The sequence below is a fragment of the Pinus tabuliformis genome, chromosome 7 (genome assembly GCF_031772625.1).
Source record: "Pinus tabuliformis cultivar Carrire ecotype Pingquan chromosome 7, CPIR1, whole genome shotgun sequence".
Taxonomy (NCBI): Eukaryota; Viridiplantae; Streptophyta; class Pinopsida; order Pinales; family Pinaceae; genus Pinus; species Pinus tabuliformis.
The window spans coordinates 2,022,636,783-2,022,654,328 of record NC_142293.1 but is presented as its reverse complement, the minus strand read 5'-3'; positions in this window follow the sequence as shown (position 1 = coordinate 2,022,654,328).

The window sequence follows — 17,546 nt, the reverse complement described above, 5'->3', positions numbered from 1 at the left end:
GAGACCTGTAATAAGATACAATACAATACATTATCTTCATAATATTTTCATGATCTAGCTGAGGCGGGCATTCCCATGCTCAGCTTTATAAATTCATTTTCATGTACATAGGACAGACAATCGTCTGAGTGTAGACTGATGATTCTAGTAGAGCCATCATCCCTTAGATTGGATGATTATCTGTGCAAAAATGATGTACATTTGATGTCTTTATTTCCCGTATATATATCGCAACCCAGATGGATGAAACTAGATCCGGGGTCTTCAATCTCGTTCGATCTTCACTCAAAGTACAAGTCGATCCATGTGAGAGATGTTCTGGAGTCGAACATGGAAAGACATTGCCTGATTACCAGCCAATGATGTAAGCTGTTAACAGGCGCGAGAGGAATCACCGATAATGATAATGATCCTCAAGGTACTGAAGTACAATTCACGTGGTGTGAATAAGGGACTTGGCGTCGAAAACCACGCAAAATCTTTCAGTTGAAGGCCATTGATGTAAACCTGTTGCCGGAAGTGAGAAACTTGCCATTGAGGCATGCAAGTTTCAAAGTACTGAAATGGGTGTTCCTAGATCGACTTCTTGGATAATGAGCTGATGTCGACAAGAAATGATCCGTCATAGGAGGGCCTTAATGAATCCCACATCAATGACACGGAACGGAGCAAATGATTTTAATGGAGGTGAAAACGGTCTAGTGATATAAGGTTCAGGGTGGCGGTCATGAAAGAATGGAACGTAAATGTATTGCAACGGGTGAGACACAGGTGAATTCTCTGAGTGACTTCTCTTGAACATATCGGCGACACTGACATGATGGATTGGTATCATTAACCCAAAATGTGGATGGTGTGATGTGACCATGGTGATGTGACCGGTGAATGAAACAACCCAACCCGACTTGGATGCAGAGTGAAAGTGTCATGTTCAAGAGCGACTTGCTACCAACAAAGTTTCTTCAAGTTTTCTTCCCAAATTTTCCCCAGTCATTGCTGACCAGTACCTCTTTATTTTTGTCAAGCTTGAGGAGGATAACATATGCTTGTTCTATAATTTGCCCTTCGGGCAAACCCATCGCTATGTTTTAGCGAGCCTAGCGATAGTGAAACTCGTTCTTGTCTACTATGGAAAAGTTTGTCGCTATTAGGTTTTAACGAGTTTAAAGACAAAGATAACTCGGTCCTTTTCAATTTTAGAGAGCTTGAAAAGGGACGTAAAGGAAACTCCAAAAAATCATTTTTCGTCATCTAATCCCTTAAGTCCGAAAAAGTATAAAACAATACAGAAGGGATGAATTTTCGATACTTTTAACGAGCCGAACAAAACAAGTGCTCGATCTTTTTGTGTAATAATCCCTCAGGTCCAAAAAGATTAAAATCTAAAGGAGGGATAGCACTTCCAGTCCCTTTAACGAGCTGGAGAGGCCAATGGCTCGGCAATCTTTTCATATTTTACAAGTCAGTTGAAAAGAGCTTAAAGGAGACTCGTCTTTGAGGAATGAGTGATAAATTTGGGTAGCAGCTGATTCCAGGTAAGGTTTGGAATTTTCCAATCACGGCAGTGTTACAAGGATGGCTAACAAGATCACTCTTCGCAACTGTTCCTCAAAAGGGGTAAACAATCAAATGGAGGTGAATGATCGGCCAATAGAGAGTGGAGGTGATGATGAGAACACGACCAAGGCTTTAAAGGCTGAAGTACTACATTCACGATGGTTATTTACCCGAAATTGGTTCATTTTTTATTGAGCTTAAACGTTGGGGGAAACATTTGCTCATTGCTTATGTTTATTTTTTAACGAGCATGAAGTCCGCGTTAAAACTGCTCGATTAATCCAGTCGCATAATAAGGATGTCTCATATATAAAAACGGCAATTTTTCAAAGTTTTGCCCCACATCCTTTCTTTATGCAAGTTAGGAAACGACCAATCCTACGAGTTTAAAGGGTTAGAGGACCTACAAATTTAAAAAAATAAATGGTCGCTCTTCGCTTGCACGCCAAAAGGTTTGCATGCCCACATATATAAAATAGAGTTTCAAGGTCACCCCTCAATCTACCGACAAAACATTTGTTTTATCGGGAAAGGCTTACCTCTTTCAGGTTACCAAAGATTGTTTTATCTGCACCGCAAACAAAACACTTCTTCGACGATGCCTACCGAAATAGACAAAGGTGAGTGGCGCAGACGCCTCCACCCACATAACTATGACAAGGGAATCTTATTCCAGTCTAACCCCCTCTTCCAATCACGGACGGGAGTGTCAGACTAGTCATATATCTCTCACGGAAACCTATCCTATATCTGAAGTTTTCCTGCCGAAGCAGACCAGGGTGCATGACCCCTAGGTTTCAGTCATGTCCTCCGAATCACTTGCGCTCATCAGGTGGACAGACTGGGGATTGATGAGACATTCCTTGCCTGAAAATACCATTCAGGGATGGTATATGACTATTTTCCAAGTGTGAATTGGGAAATGAAAGTTGTTCTACGAGCTTGACCACTCTTCCTTCGTGCGGAAAACACATTACTCTAAAGAGTGATGAGACAATGGCTCCCATGCAATAAATATAGTCTCGTCCAAGGAGTAGATTATAATCCAGGGGTCCTTGGACTACCATTACGTTCATTTGAACGGTTTTCCCTCTCAATGTTATGGGCACATTGGGAAGGATCCCTAACGGTCGACTGGTTCCTTTGTCGAAGCCTGTTAGATTTCTCATCTCAGGCAAAAGCGATGGCGAACCAAGTGCTTTCCAAGCAGTCGAGGAAAGGATACTCATAGAAGCCCCTTCATCTATGATGGTACCGGCCATAACCATTCTATATACTTGAGCAATGATTCGGAATGGTACACTAGCCGGTAAACGGGGTCTGCCTAGCTGATTCCAGTCGAAGGAAACAACTAGGTTGCTTGGAGGTGGGACCGAATAGACGGCCGGGTACGACTCTGACGAACTTCCTTCCTGCGGTAAAGGAATGGGTAAATTGCCCCCATGTTCATCGGAGTCTGTGTTTACGAAAAGAATTTGGACAGTTTCATCCTTGTTCTCTTCGGTGACTGTATCATCCAAAGATGGAACCTCTGAAGGCAAGACCAGGTCAACTACCGCCTCGACCTTTTGAATTTCGTCTGGTATGGGTTCAAATGGTTTATCTTCAATGATAGACGCTTCGTCTGACCACCTGGGCGGGTCAGCCAGATTTTCAACTAATGATGGACTCAGTAAGAGTTTCTTATATCCAGGAGGAAGTCGTAACGGTGAAACTGGACGATCGTCCAAAACTATTTTAGCCTCGTCTAAGAAGGGACAACAGTGGATGGCATGATCGCCTAGGAATACGTCTCTAGCCTAGACTTCTAGATGTTGTGCGTTAGGTTCCAAAGCGTTGTTAGATTCATTAAATTTATTTTATAGTTGATCTTGCTTAAGAAATTTGCCTTTCAGGTTCACCGCGTGATGTAGATATACAATTCCTAAAATGCAATCTAAGATGATAAACAGTCGTTTTATCTTCTTTGTGCAATGAAAATCCTAGCTACTAAGGAAAGAGAGACAGTATTCTTTCAACAAAGAGCAAAGAGCACACACTATATGCACCGTCCTAAATCAAACCAATCAAACAGTCTAAATGCAAATTCACATGCATGTATTTGTTTTCAACCTTCTTAATATGTGAATGATAAAAAGAAAGCTAATGTGCAAATCTGAATTATTTTTCAAAGCGACAATTACTAACAAGTTTCTTTTTCAAAATCAAAATGAAGACAACGACAACACTTTGCGATTTGGAAATGAAAACTTGCTTTCGACACTAGAAAAACTACTAATTTAGATCAAATACAATAGTAACAGGGTAATCGACTATCAAGAACAATCAGGTCCTCTTCTATGACTGAAAATGACACTTGCGACACTTTCAAATCAAGAAACGACAGTACAATTACGTTACTTCTTTGTAAAGGAGAACTAAAAATGACTCAACAAATACATAAAAACATTTACAGTTCTTTGCACAATGGAGGCGGAATAACAGCAAGGAAAGGGGTTTCAAATAGAGGTATACTGACTACAGGCAGCAAAACTCTTGAATAGATCTGAAAAGAGTGAACACAGAAACCAAAATTTAGGAACAATGCCTAGTCTGATCAGCGCACCTGTAACACAGTGAATTTGAAATGCAGCGCACCTACTACACTCGGGAAGTGCGCTGAATTTGAGATTCACAGAACAGACAGTGCGCTAGACCAGGGACGAGACTTTGATTGGGTTCTGGGTCACAGTTTGCAGTTCAGTTCAGGGATTTTGGCCGAGCAAGTGGTAATCAGTAAATCAATCACAGGGGTAGATCTAAGGAGGTTACTAGAGCCACCACGAGGGCAATTAGAAAGCTTGTAAATCAATTGTTTAATTCATAAACAAAACCCAGAGATTGATTGAAGCAGCGTTGATCTACTTTTCACTTGCATAGCAAATGCAGTTCGAAGGCTAGCTGGCTTGACTTCAGGCTCCGTCTGTAAGTTTATAAAGTAAACAAATGTAGATAAACAATCAATCTAGTCGCTCCCCAGTGGAGTCGCCATTTTGTTACAGGGAAAAGTGTCTATGCAGAACTACTAATCCCACTAAGGCTGGTAGCTACCTTAGAAACAAACAAAGTAAAACTACTTTCGTTTTCCTTTATGAAAGATAGATGAGAGAAGAATAAAGGAGACCAACCTTTGTCTTGCGCTTGGTTCCTTGCTTGATTCCTCTCTCTTCTGATAGTCCTTTGCTACTTGCTTTCTTGTATACCTAGCTTCACAGAGTACCTACAGAATCAAAGGAGCATAACACTATACAAGAACATGGATCTATTATCATAAACAATCTAGGATTAGATGTAGACTGACCATACAAATGCATAAAACATAAATCACACAAGAGTATGGAGGAAAACTTGAATAGCTTTATTGATAATCAAGAAAGAGCCAAGAGAGTTACAACCAGTTGTTCTGACCCAACATCATCCTCTCAGCAAGTACGCCCTTCTTCACCTCATGAAAAGCTTAGATCACCCAACACTATGATGTTACCTCAAGAAACCAACAGCAATTCCTTACAAGATGCAAAATTCCAGCCTCTAGATCTCTTGGATGAGGGATCCATATATAGATGTCTGCAAGGGAGATGAGTCAGCTTGTGATTTGATTAGTGTCTTCCCTCTGATAGTTCTTTCTTCCACTTGGAGATTGATGATCTCTTACTCATCCCTGGTCGAATTCAGAGAGGCAAGTGTCACAGGAGAAGTTTCTAGAAGATTCCATGCTTCTCCACCTAGCGGATTGGCACTACCATTTGTCTCTTCTTGTCCATCACACCCCATAGAAGGGCTTTTTGAAATGCAACGCACCTACTGTGTGTATTTAGGTGAGATGCAATGCACTTTGCTTATGGAGCAGGTGAAATGATCTAGTTTTGACCAGTTTTGAGTAGTTTTTCATGGAGAACTTCTGGGAGAAGCTATAATCAGTTGACCTTGTTCATTTAGGGGTTGGAACAGCACTTTTATGGATTTAGGAGCCCTTGGTTTATGGACATTTTATGCTTGGGGTTGCAGTGCCCAAAAATGTCTATAACAATTAGGGTTTTTGAGTTTATTGCCTTAATAATGTATTAAGAGTCTTACACGACCTCAAGTCTTAATCTTTCTACAATATGCATTGTAGTGGAGTAATGGTATCTTGTGTCAATGGTCATGTCTCCACCCTACCTACATTAGGATTTGTGAAGCACTACTTTATTCATGCATTTTGAAACCCTAGCTCATCATGATTATGAATATGACCCTTATTCATGTTGTCACCTAACTATCATCCTCTATGGCACATTCTTCGATTTAGTTTCATAAGCACATTTTAGCATTTTTTTCATAGTTTGTTAATGACACTTGAATGATTAAGTTTATCCATGTGCTCCAATATTAAATTGGTTAAGGGTAATCTTCACCAATGCTTTCAATATTGATTGTTCAATCTCTATAAATTGCGCTACTCGTGGTTCTATAAAGCAACCCTGCAAGTCACCCTCATCATGTTAGATTGGGGAAATACTCATATCAGATTTGCCTAAATTAACTTATCCATCTTTTAATCTCTTAAGACCTTAATGTTTAAATTTGTTAAGCCTACATTCTATTACACAATCTTACTAACATTGGTTATGATTGTGCTATGTAAGGCAAGCTAAAACAACACACATAAGGTTCTCATTTTAGCACAATTAAAAATTCATAAGGGTTTTGATCATATTTTGGATCGATTAATCTCCCCATGACCCAATCACTATCCAACCCTATCTATGTTTATACCTTCATGCTATGACATTGCTTATATACCCTTGGTTCATCTTGGTTCCCAGCCTAGAAAGCGCATTAGGGTTTTTGGTAACTTTTGTTTCTTTCAAAACCCTATGCTATGATGATTGCATTCAACACCATTTTCGAGATTAAGTTGATAACGAGATTCCACTTATACATGCAAGCTAATTTTCATAAGATTTTATGTCGTGGCTTATATTCTTCTCTTAAAGAAACATCTGGCATATTTTAAGTATTCACATTGGTAACGTGAAGGTCCTGTGAAACTCACTTAGACCAAATTTTTAATCACCATATTCATTATATTTAAGGCTTTATGATTGAAAAGCATGTAAATTCATTTTTTTATTTATTTCCCCGTGACCCTACCAACCTAGATTGTATTTTGGCACGTAGGGAAAATGAGGGGAACACATTGGACAACACCGGCCCAAAGTGTTGAAGCCTTTGATAATGGAAAACACAACAAAGAATAATAAAAAAAGGGTGCATATTCCCATATGCGCAAAGGCATGTGGAGAGATTTATATTAAGCGGTGAAAATGTAGTTAAAGCCTAAAGGAAAATTATGCATGCTTCTCATACCACCAGATTTCCTAAAGGCAAATTATGCATGCTTCTCATACCACCAGATTTTGGAACCTCACCAACTAGAATTTGTGTGCATGAAATAAATTATTAACCTAATTTCAGGGTGTCAATAGTGCAAGAGTTGGGGAAAAGTGGTTATAATGTATGAATGTGTTGGAAAATGCACACAAAAGCAGTGGTTATAATGTATGAATGTGTTGGAAAATGCACACAAAAGCAGTGGTTATAATGTATGAATGTGTTGGAAAATGCACACAAAAGCAGTGGTTATAATGTATGAATGTGTTGGAAAATGCACACAAAAGCAGGGTTAACAATTTTATAAAGGTTATATTTAAATGGTATCATAAGGGGTTGCTGTAGAGTTAAAATGGAAAGCTAGGTTTTACAAAGTGCTATCAGAGCTTTGAAGGCTCATACACACCATGCAATGACGCCAAGGAGGCTAGACAAGTTCTAAGAGTATAGTTTCCAATCATTTTCCACAAGGTTCTTAGATGATGTGTGTATGGCATTTATGTGTAGTTCAATGGGAGAAATGATCTATTGAAAAAAGTAGATAATCGTCTTCCCCGTCACACATGGTAACTATCTCAGAACCTGAAAAAAACTCATGATTAGATAACATGAATAGGTTCATATCAAGAACTAGATCTTTCTTCAAGTCACATTCCAAATTTGCAAATACTCAATTTGAATTCCTGATTTGTGATGGCTCAAGTTGCGTTCCCAAGTTGTGACTCCTCAAAACACTTTCATGATTTGCGATGGCTCAAGCCGCATTCCCAAGTCGTGACTCCTCGGGTCACATTTTCGATCTTTATATAGGTCACATTTCCTTTCTGAACTCGTAATTCCAATTGTGATAAGATTAAACCATCTTAGATCCATCTTAACCCGGATCTATCAAGTGCCGAGAGGGATCAAATCTCTTGAGGTGCAAACTTTTTCTCAAGTTTTGCACTCATAAAAGAGGGTTGCACATCGAGAGATTAGATCCCTCTCGGCGCTTGATAGATCCGGGTTGAGAGGGATCAATTCTCTCGAGGTGCAAACTTTTCCTCAAGTTTTTCACTCAAAAAAGAAGGTTGCACATCAAGAGATTAGATCCCTCTCGGGCTTGATCGATCCAGGTTAAGATTGATCTAGGCTATAATATCCATGGTTAAAAATCTTTTTGGATTGTTATAAAATATTTTGATTATGAAATAAGTTATGAGTTTTTGGCATGTGGTATTAATAACCCATGGTATTGTAACAAAGCATATTCACAAATATCCATGGAAAAAGTGGGGATCAATATCTATGGTTAAGAATCTTGTCATATTGTTATAAAACATAAGTTACGTTTTTTTGGTCATGTGGTATTGATAAGCCATTGTATTGTAACAAAGCCTATTTACAAGTTAATAATATCGATGGTAAAGTGGGAGTGGACTTACATGGTTAAGAATACTTTCATACTTCTATACAATATTTTGATTGTGAAATAAGTTATGTTTTTTGGGCATGTGGTATTGATCAGCCATGGTATTGACCCATGGTATTGTAACAAAGCATATTTGCAAGTTAATAATATCCATGGTAAAGTGGAAGTGAATATCCATGGTTAAGAATATTTTCATACTGATATAAAATATTTTGATTGTGAAATAAGTTGTGTTTTAGGCATGTGGTATTGATAAGCCATTGTATTGACCCATGGTATTGTAACAAAGCCTATTTTTTACAAGTTAATAATATCCACAGTAAAGTGGTGATGAATATCCATGGGTAAGAATCTTTCATTGTTATAAAATACTCTGGTTGTGAAATAAGTTATGGTTTTTGACCATGTGGTATTGATAAGCTATGGTTATGACCCATGGTATTGTAACCAAGCCTATTCAAAAGTTAATAACAAAATCAAAATACAACTTTATTACTTTAAATTTATATTATTAATTGAGGCAACATTTAAATGTTTACACTCATCCACAATATCAATTTTAACTTTTTTATTATATTTTTAATTCCAGGTGGATATTGGTGGCCACCGGCTAATTCCACTTGGATCCCCTCTAGAGCTTCTTATAGTTTTTTTCAGTTTCCTTAATTATAGCATAGTTTACTATTTTTAGCAGTTTTTCGGGTCCTAAACTGCCGGAGCCGTTTTGAGGCCCTAAACGACGTTTTTTGGGAAATCTACCCCAGCGATTTTTCTGATAAAAATCGTCTTTTTCGTCGTAGTCCTCAGAGAGATCTTTCCAACGGGCTATCATGCACGTCAAACGGAGATAGTACGACCAATTCGCGACCTCGGGAAGTTGATGTACCAACTTACCCAAAAACGGGGCCCACAATTTGGCGTTTCATCTTCTAGGGTTAGGTTTTGGAATTTGAAGGGTTTTCCATTGTTTCTCAACAATAAATAGGCCCTCGAGCCTCATTGTAACATAGTTCAGGACAGTTCAGAGGCATGTAGCCACCACATCTCTTCTCAGAGATAAGCTACCATCGCCCTAGCTGGTTTATTTCTATTACTGTTTGTAAGCATATTTCAGTATTCTCCATTAATGAAATGAAGTATTATTTCTGTTGCATCTCTGTATTTATGGTTATCACATCTCTATATTTATGGTTATCTCTATAATCTATTGCGTTCCTGTTTAAATTCGGATCAATTGTAACAAAGCATATTTGCAAGTTAATAATATCCATGGTAAAGTGGAAGTGAATATTCATGGTTAAGAATATTTTCATACTGATATAAAATATTTTGATTGTGAAATAAGTTGTGTTTTAGGCATGTGGTATTAATAAGTCATTGTATTGACCCATGGTATTGTAACAAAGCCTATTTTTTACAAGTTAATAATATCCATAGTAAAGTGGTGATGAATATCCATGGGTAAGAATCTTTCATTGTTATAAAATACTCTGGTTATGAAATAGGTTATGGGTTTTGACCATGTGGTATTGATAAGCTATGGTATTGACCCATGGTATTGTAACCAAGCCTATTCAAAAGTTAATAACAAAATTAAAATACAACTTTATTACTTTAAATTTATATTATTAATTGAGGCAACATTTAAATGTTTACACTCATCCACGATATCACTTTTAACTTTTTTATTATATTTTTAATTGGGCCTACATTTAAAATTGTTTACATACTTTCATTACATCTACACATATACCCTATACTCAATTGTAGAGTGCCTCTCGGCGCAAAAATTAAATTGTGACCCAACTTGGACCTTTGACTCACATTTTGGATGCGACCTACGCAAAAATAAAATTGTGACCCAGCTTGGACCTACGCCTCACATTTGGGATGCAACCTATACATAAAATAGGGACCTGCGACTTGAAAGGAATTACAAGATGCAACCTTCCTGTATCCTACTCATTATATTAGGTCACAATTAGGATTACATCTCCCAGAAAGGTCATGGCTCTACAATGAGACCTAAAAAAATGTAATCCCATTAGCATATGGAGTAATGTTTGTGAACAATGCTAGCAATAGAGATTGAAGGGCTTGAGAAAAGGTCAGTAGAGCATGAAGTAGAATTGAATAATTTAAATTCTTCTTTGGCAGCTGCCAACGGAGCCACATCAACATTCAAGGAGAAAGGGAACAATTTGATAATGGAAAATGTCCAATTATTTCACCCTTAAAATTGACGAAAGAAGAATAAGTGAGATTTGTGGCTGCACAGAACACAGAAGCTAGCATTGTGAATGCTTGGACAAAATTTTCTTGAAGATACATCGAAATTACAGTTGTCTCAAATCAAACAAAATGAACATGATTTTGAGGATTCTTTGGAGAAACTCAATTGACAGTTTCTACAGTTTGTCATTTCAAACTTGTCCACATACAAGAAGGACTTGCATCATTCAAGAAAACTATTTGACACTAAAGTTTTATGTTACACCAAGTAATACATCAGCCTAATGAAGAGGAACCATGTGAGGGAGGTACTCGGTGATATACTAGTATATAGTGCTATATGCAACATTTAAATGTTTACACTCATCCACGATATCTCTTTTAAATTTTTATTATATTTTTTAATTGGGCCTACATTTAAAATTGTTTACATACTTACATTACATCTACACATCTAACCTATACTGGATTGTAGAGTGCCTCTCAGCGCAAAAATAAAATTGTGACCCAGCTTGGACCTGCGACTCACATTTGGGATGCAACCTATACATAAAACTGCAACCTGCAACTTGAAAGGAATTATAAGATGCAACCTTCCTGTATCCTACTCATTATACTAGGTCGCAATTAGGATTATATCTGCCAGTAAGGTCGTGGCTCTAGAATGATACCTAAACAAATACAATCCCATTAGCATATGGAGTAATGTTTGTCAACAATGCTAGCGATAGAGATTGAAGGGCTTGAGAAAAGGCAAGCAGAGCATGAAGTAGAATTGAATAATGTAAATTCTTCTTTGGCAGTTGCCAATGGAGCCACATCAACATTCAAGAAGAAAGGGAATAATTTGATAATGGAAAATATCCAATTATTTCACCCATAAAATTGACGAAAGAAGAATAAGTGAGATTTGTGGCTACATAGAACACAGAAACTAGTGTTGTGAATGCTTGGACAAAATTTTCTTGAAGATACATCAAAGTTACAGTTGTCTCAAATCAAACAAAATGAACATGATGTTGAGAATGCTTTGGAGGAGCTCAATTGACAGTTTCTATAGTTTGTCATTTCAAACTTGTCCACATACAAGAAGGACTTGCATCATTCAAGAAAACTATTTGACACTAAAGTTTTATGTTACACCAAGTAATACATCAGCCTAATGAAGAGGAACCATGTGAGGGAGGTACTCGGTGATATAATAGTATAGAGTGCTATTTGGGAGGAGCATATTTCACATTTGAGGCAGCTACTGCAAACATTGAAGAAGTACCATTAAAATAAAATATATAAACTAACTTTAAATGTATTAATAAATAAATATTTTTTTAATAAATAAATTTTGTATATCAATTAATGGTGCCACTAAAACCAATATGGTCTATTGGACCTAAAAAAAGTAGGAGGTTAATTGAGATTCTTTAATATTTTATTTCTTTGATAAAAAAGAAGGGGGATAAGTGTACCTAGATCGCTATAGTATTACTTACTTAACAAGTCATGAAGGTTGGTAGAGTAGAAATGATTTTGAAAATTAGAACAGTTGTGGGTAAGTAGGAGATTAATTGAGATTCTTTAATATTTTATTTCTTTGATCGAAAAGAAGCGAGATAATTATACCTAAATCACTATTGTATTACTTACTTAACAAGTCATGAAGGTTGGTAGAGTAGAAACGGTTTTGAAAATTAGAATGGTTGTGGGTAAGAGACAAGCAATCCAAGAGAAAGTGCTTGAAAATTAGAACAATTGTGGGTAAGAGATGAGCAATTCAAGAGAAATTGAATTTCATTTTCAACCCTTTTAGTATCACAAAGGTGACGAGAAACTGCTTGAAAATTAGAACAGTTGTGAGTAGGAGATGAGAAATTCAAGAGAAAGTGCTTTTCATTTTCAACCCTTTTAGTATCACAAAGGTGATGAGAAAGTGATTGAAAATTAGAACAGTTGTGGGTAAGAGATGAGAAATTCAAGAGAAAGTGCTTTTCATTTTCAACCTTTTTAGTATCACAAAGGTGACAAAATATTTCATAGCAAGGTGTTTTGGGAATTGACCAACACCCAATTTCACTTTAAAGCTCATGATAATTAGTTCTTATCTTGGTAATACTCATTTTCTTCTTAGCAATGGTCAGTCAGAAATATAATTTTGGCTATCAAGAAGCTCATGATAATTATTTCTTATATTGGCAATATTCATTTTCTTCTTAGCAATGGTCAGAAAGATAATTTTGACTATCAAGATTGGGGTTGATAACCTCATAGTATCTTAGCTTCCTCTTTCCCTCTAACTCATTATCATTTCACAACTTATTTTTAAATTTGGAAGTAATAATATTTTTAATATTATCATTATTTTACAAGATGATCTTCTCTTTTACCCCCAATGGTCTATCCAAGATTGGGAATCCGTATGCTAGCTTCTCTTGAGTCTAAGATGGGGATTTTCGCTAGAGTTACTAGCAACTTAGCTTCCATGTTCTATAGCTTCTTTTTATATATGAGATACCTAATCACAGCCATGCTTTCAATAGAAGAAATGATAATGTTAACATAAAGATACCTAATCATATATTTTTATCTAGCAAACAAATTTTATAAAATAATTAAAATTAAATATTGTAAATCGATTAGTATTATAGAATTATCATACTTATACTCAAAATTTATTCCTTAAAATTATGAGTATAAACTAATATAAAATTCAAACAAAATTCAAAGAATAAATAATAAAAAATCTTAAATTTAAATTTAATAAAAAAACTATCCAAAAACAAAAACAAAAACAAAAAACAAAAATAATAAATTTAGAGGCAAAAAATTCATATATATATCACTGATTTTAAAACTAGCATAATCATATAAGTTAAATAGTTGATTAAGTTAAAAAGTTCACTTTCATTAAAAATAAGTATAAATATTATTGTCTTACAATCAAATGCACTTGTTTTAATGTTAGTTTTTATAATAATGAAGATCCTCACTTTAATCTTATTTTTTAATTATATTTTTTTAATGCTATCTTTTTAATAATAATGATTATAAAGTGTATATGTGTTATTGTTAAAATAATCTAATTAAAATAAAAATAAAAATAATTAACTATCATGATTTAATGATGATGATGATGATGGTGGTTAACGTCCATTGAGACCAAACTACCCTTTATATGTAACAATAAAGTAGAATGTAATTTTTTTTTGATATCTAGTTGAATCGGCAATGACAATGATATTGTACTCGAATTACATGGTACTCGCGTTACACGGGGTCAAATCCCACTAGCTGCCAGTATAACAGCTAGGAGGAATCCCACCGGCTGCCACTATAACAGCTAGGAGGAATCGCCCAGCCTGCAAGGAGTGACCCCACTGGCTGCCACTATAACAGCTAGGAGGAATCGCCCAGCCTGCAAGGAGTGACCCCACTGGCTGCCACTATAACAGCTAGGAGGAATCGCCCAGCCTGCAAGCAGTGACCCCTCAGGGTAAGATGAGACTTGAACCCATGACCTACACAGCGGCACGAAGGACTTAACAGACCGTGGGCACCTTTTTATTTTATTGAATCTTACAGGTTTACATATTTTTTTTTAATTGAAAAAACAAAACATAGCTATGATTTAAAACACAAAAGTTAATGATTACATAGCTAAAGACTCTGGTTTTGAACTTGGGCCCTCTTAGGAGGAAACACATGCTCTTAACCATTAGGCCCACTCAGACTGTATATTTTGTTTGGGTGTAATCTTAATTTTTGTTGTTTAAAATCTATTTTAACAAATTAAACAAGAAAATAAACCCTCTAAAATATATAATAGAGTACGACTTTAAATGTATATGTTTGTATTTTAAATAGTTACATATATTTTAAATCATTACTAATTATAGACATGTTTATATTAGGCTTTTTAGAGTTTTTAATTATACATATTAAGTGTATGTTGAAAATTTAATTAAAAAAATATTGTTTCTAGTCATTTATTAAATTTATTAAGTGCATTTTATAAATGGTGATTTGTCATTATTTTCATTATTAAATGTCTTTTTAGCCACATTGCTCAATTTCAATCCTAAAATCCCTTAGATTTAAATTATTGCCAAGTGGCTATTACACCAACCTTTTTTGTTTGCATCAATATCCTAAACCTCTACCTTGTGTCTGAATAGGTAGTCAAATACGTATTTTTTCAAGTCAATTTTAACAAGTAGTCTGATTAATGGATGAAAATGTTCAATTTTAATAAATAGTCTAATTAATGGATGAAATGGTTCAATTTTAACACGTAGTCTAATTAATGGACGAAATGGTTCTTTTCCACGTATTATACGTATTTTTTCGAGTCAATTTTAACAAGTAGTCTAATTAATGGATGAAATGGTTCAATTTTAATAAATAGTCTAATTAATGGATGAAATGGTTCAATTTTAACACGTAGTCTAATTAATGGACGAAATGGTTCTTTTCCACGTATTGGTTCCTTTCCACATATCTTTTCCCGCCAATTTTAACACGTAGTCTAATTAATGGACGAAATGGTTCCTTTCCATGTATCTTTTCTGGTCAATTTAACGCGTAGTCTAATTAATGGACAATTTCAACATGTAGTCTAATTAATGGACAAAATGGTTCCTTTCCACGTATCTTTTCTGGTCAATTTTAACACGTAATCTAATTAATGGACGGAATGGTAATGGACGAAATGGTTCCTTCCCACGTATCTTTTCTAATCAATTTTAACACGTAGTCTAATTAATGGACAATTTTAACACACAATCTGGATGAAATGGTTCCTTTCCACATATCTTTTCTAGTCAATTTTAACACGTAGTCTAATTAATGGACAATTTTAACACACAATCTAATTAATGGACGAAATGGTTCCTTTCCACGTATGTTTTGTAGTCTAATTAATGGACAAAATGGTTATTTTCCACGCATTGGTTCCTTTCCACGTATCTTTTCTGGTCAATTTTAACACGTAGTCTAATTAATGGACAAAATTGTTCCTTTACACGTATCTTTTCTGGTCAATTTTAACAGGTAGTCTAATTAATGGACAATTTTAACATGTATTCTAATTAATGGACGAAATGGTTCCTTTCCATGTATCTTTTCTGATCAATTTTAACACGTAGTCTAATTAATCGAAGAAATGGTTCCTTTCCATGTATCTTTTTTAGTCAATTTGAACACGTAGTCTAATTAATGGACGAAATAGTTCCTTTCCACCTATGCTTTCTGGTCAATTTTGTCCAAAATTTGGTAAAAAAAAAATAAAAATCATAAATTTAAATTTAAATTTAAATTATTCGATTTACAAATTTTCAATACATTAAATTTTTTGAAATATTAAATATATTTATACATTCAAAAATGTTAAAAAAACTATTTATCTATTACTTAAACTACCCAATCTACTAACCAACTAAATTACAATAATTTGTGATTATTTAGATTGAATACTTTTTACCCACTTACCGGTATTCAAACCCTAAAATTTAAATGGTTGCCAACGTGTTTCTACGAGTGTATTTCTTGTTTGCATGAAAAACCTTTGAAGGGTGTCCTAACCTTATTCACCTTTTTTAAGTTACGGTGATCTAACCTTATTCACATTTTTTAAGTTACGGTGATTTGTGTTTTTCATGTTTACATGAAAAACCTTTGCATGGTGTCCTAACCTGATTCACCTTGTTTAACCTCATTCATCTTGTTTAAGTTACGGTGATTTGTGTCTTTCAGGTTTTGCATGAAAACCCTTTGCATGGTGTCCAAAACCTATTCACATTAGTAAACATTTAAGTTATAGTGATTTGTTATTAGTTGTATTATGAAATATTTTTTTAGCAGTTTGGCTAAATTCCAACGGTGAGAATTGAATTCTTGTAAACCCGTTGGTACACGTGTCTTTCTTGTTTGTATCACTATATTTTATTTATTTAATTTAATTTTTATTATTTTTCTCATTTCACTATTTATTTATTCTAACTAACTATTATCTTAAATTTCTTTCATATAACTAAATCCCATTTAAGTTACAATTAACATATAATTTTTAATTTTTAAATGATACCTTTTAACCCACTTAAACACCAATTAAATGATTTATATATATATATATATATATATATATATATATATATATATTATGTATATCTTAAAGGTATGGTCACCGAATTAACTAACTTCCTTTAAATTATTAAAATGGTTTGTTGACTTTGATCTCCAAGTCAAAATTAGCCGTTAGTCTAGTTAGCCGTTGGAGGCTCTATGTAGACTATTTAACATGCAAAACTGGATCTGTTTTCTTCAACTCATCCTGACGATGAACCACAGTGGTTAATTCGAAACGCATCGGCAATGATTTTCTGATTATAATTTACGCTGAAATTTCTTCTGATAATTATCATAAACCTCTTCATTTACATGGTGGTGTCTTAAACTTATCCTCATTGGTCAACCGTTTCCATTTAAGTTAAATAAATTAGCGGCAACCGGAGTCTCCCAGAACCAGCCGCTACAATCGCTTCAGTAAAGCGTTGAAAGTTTCTATCGATGTTAACTCCTCGAGACCAAACGATACAGCCCAACAAAGTGGTGGTATTAGCTGTTCTCATCAATCTTATTCCCATCAGAATCTGCAGGCGTCGCATCATAAAGTGATATTTGTTGAGTACCATTGCCTTCACCTTCATCATGGAGATGGGTAACATGGGTGGTAGCAGCAGCACTGCGATTGAGAGGAGGGATCTTCTTGAGTACAAACGTGGCTTATCAATTATTACAGATGAAAATGGGTATATTGTCTGCAGTACTCAGAAGAGTAGTCTTCTTGAATACAAGCCCGACAATGGGGACGATGGCTGGTATATTGTTTCCATCCGTCTAAGTGATGGAAAACTCATTGTTAGTTATGAAAGATCAGCAG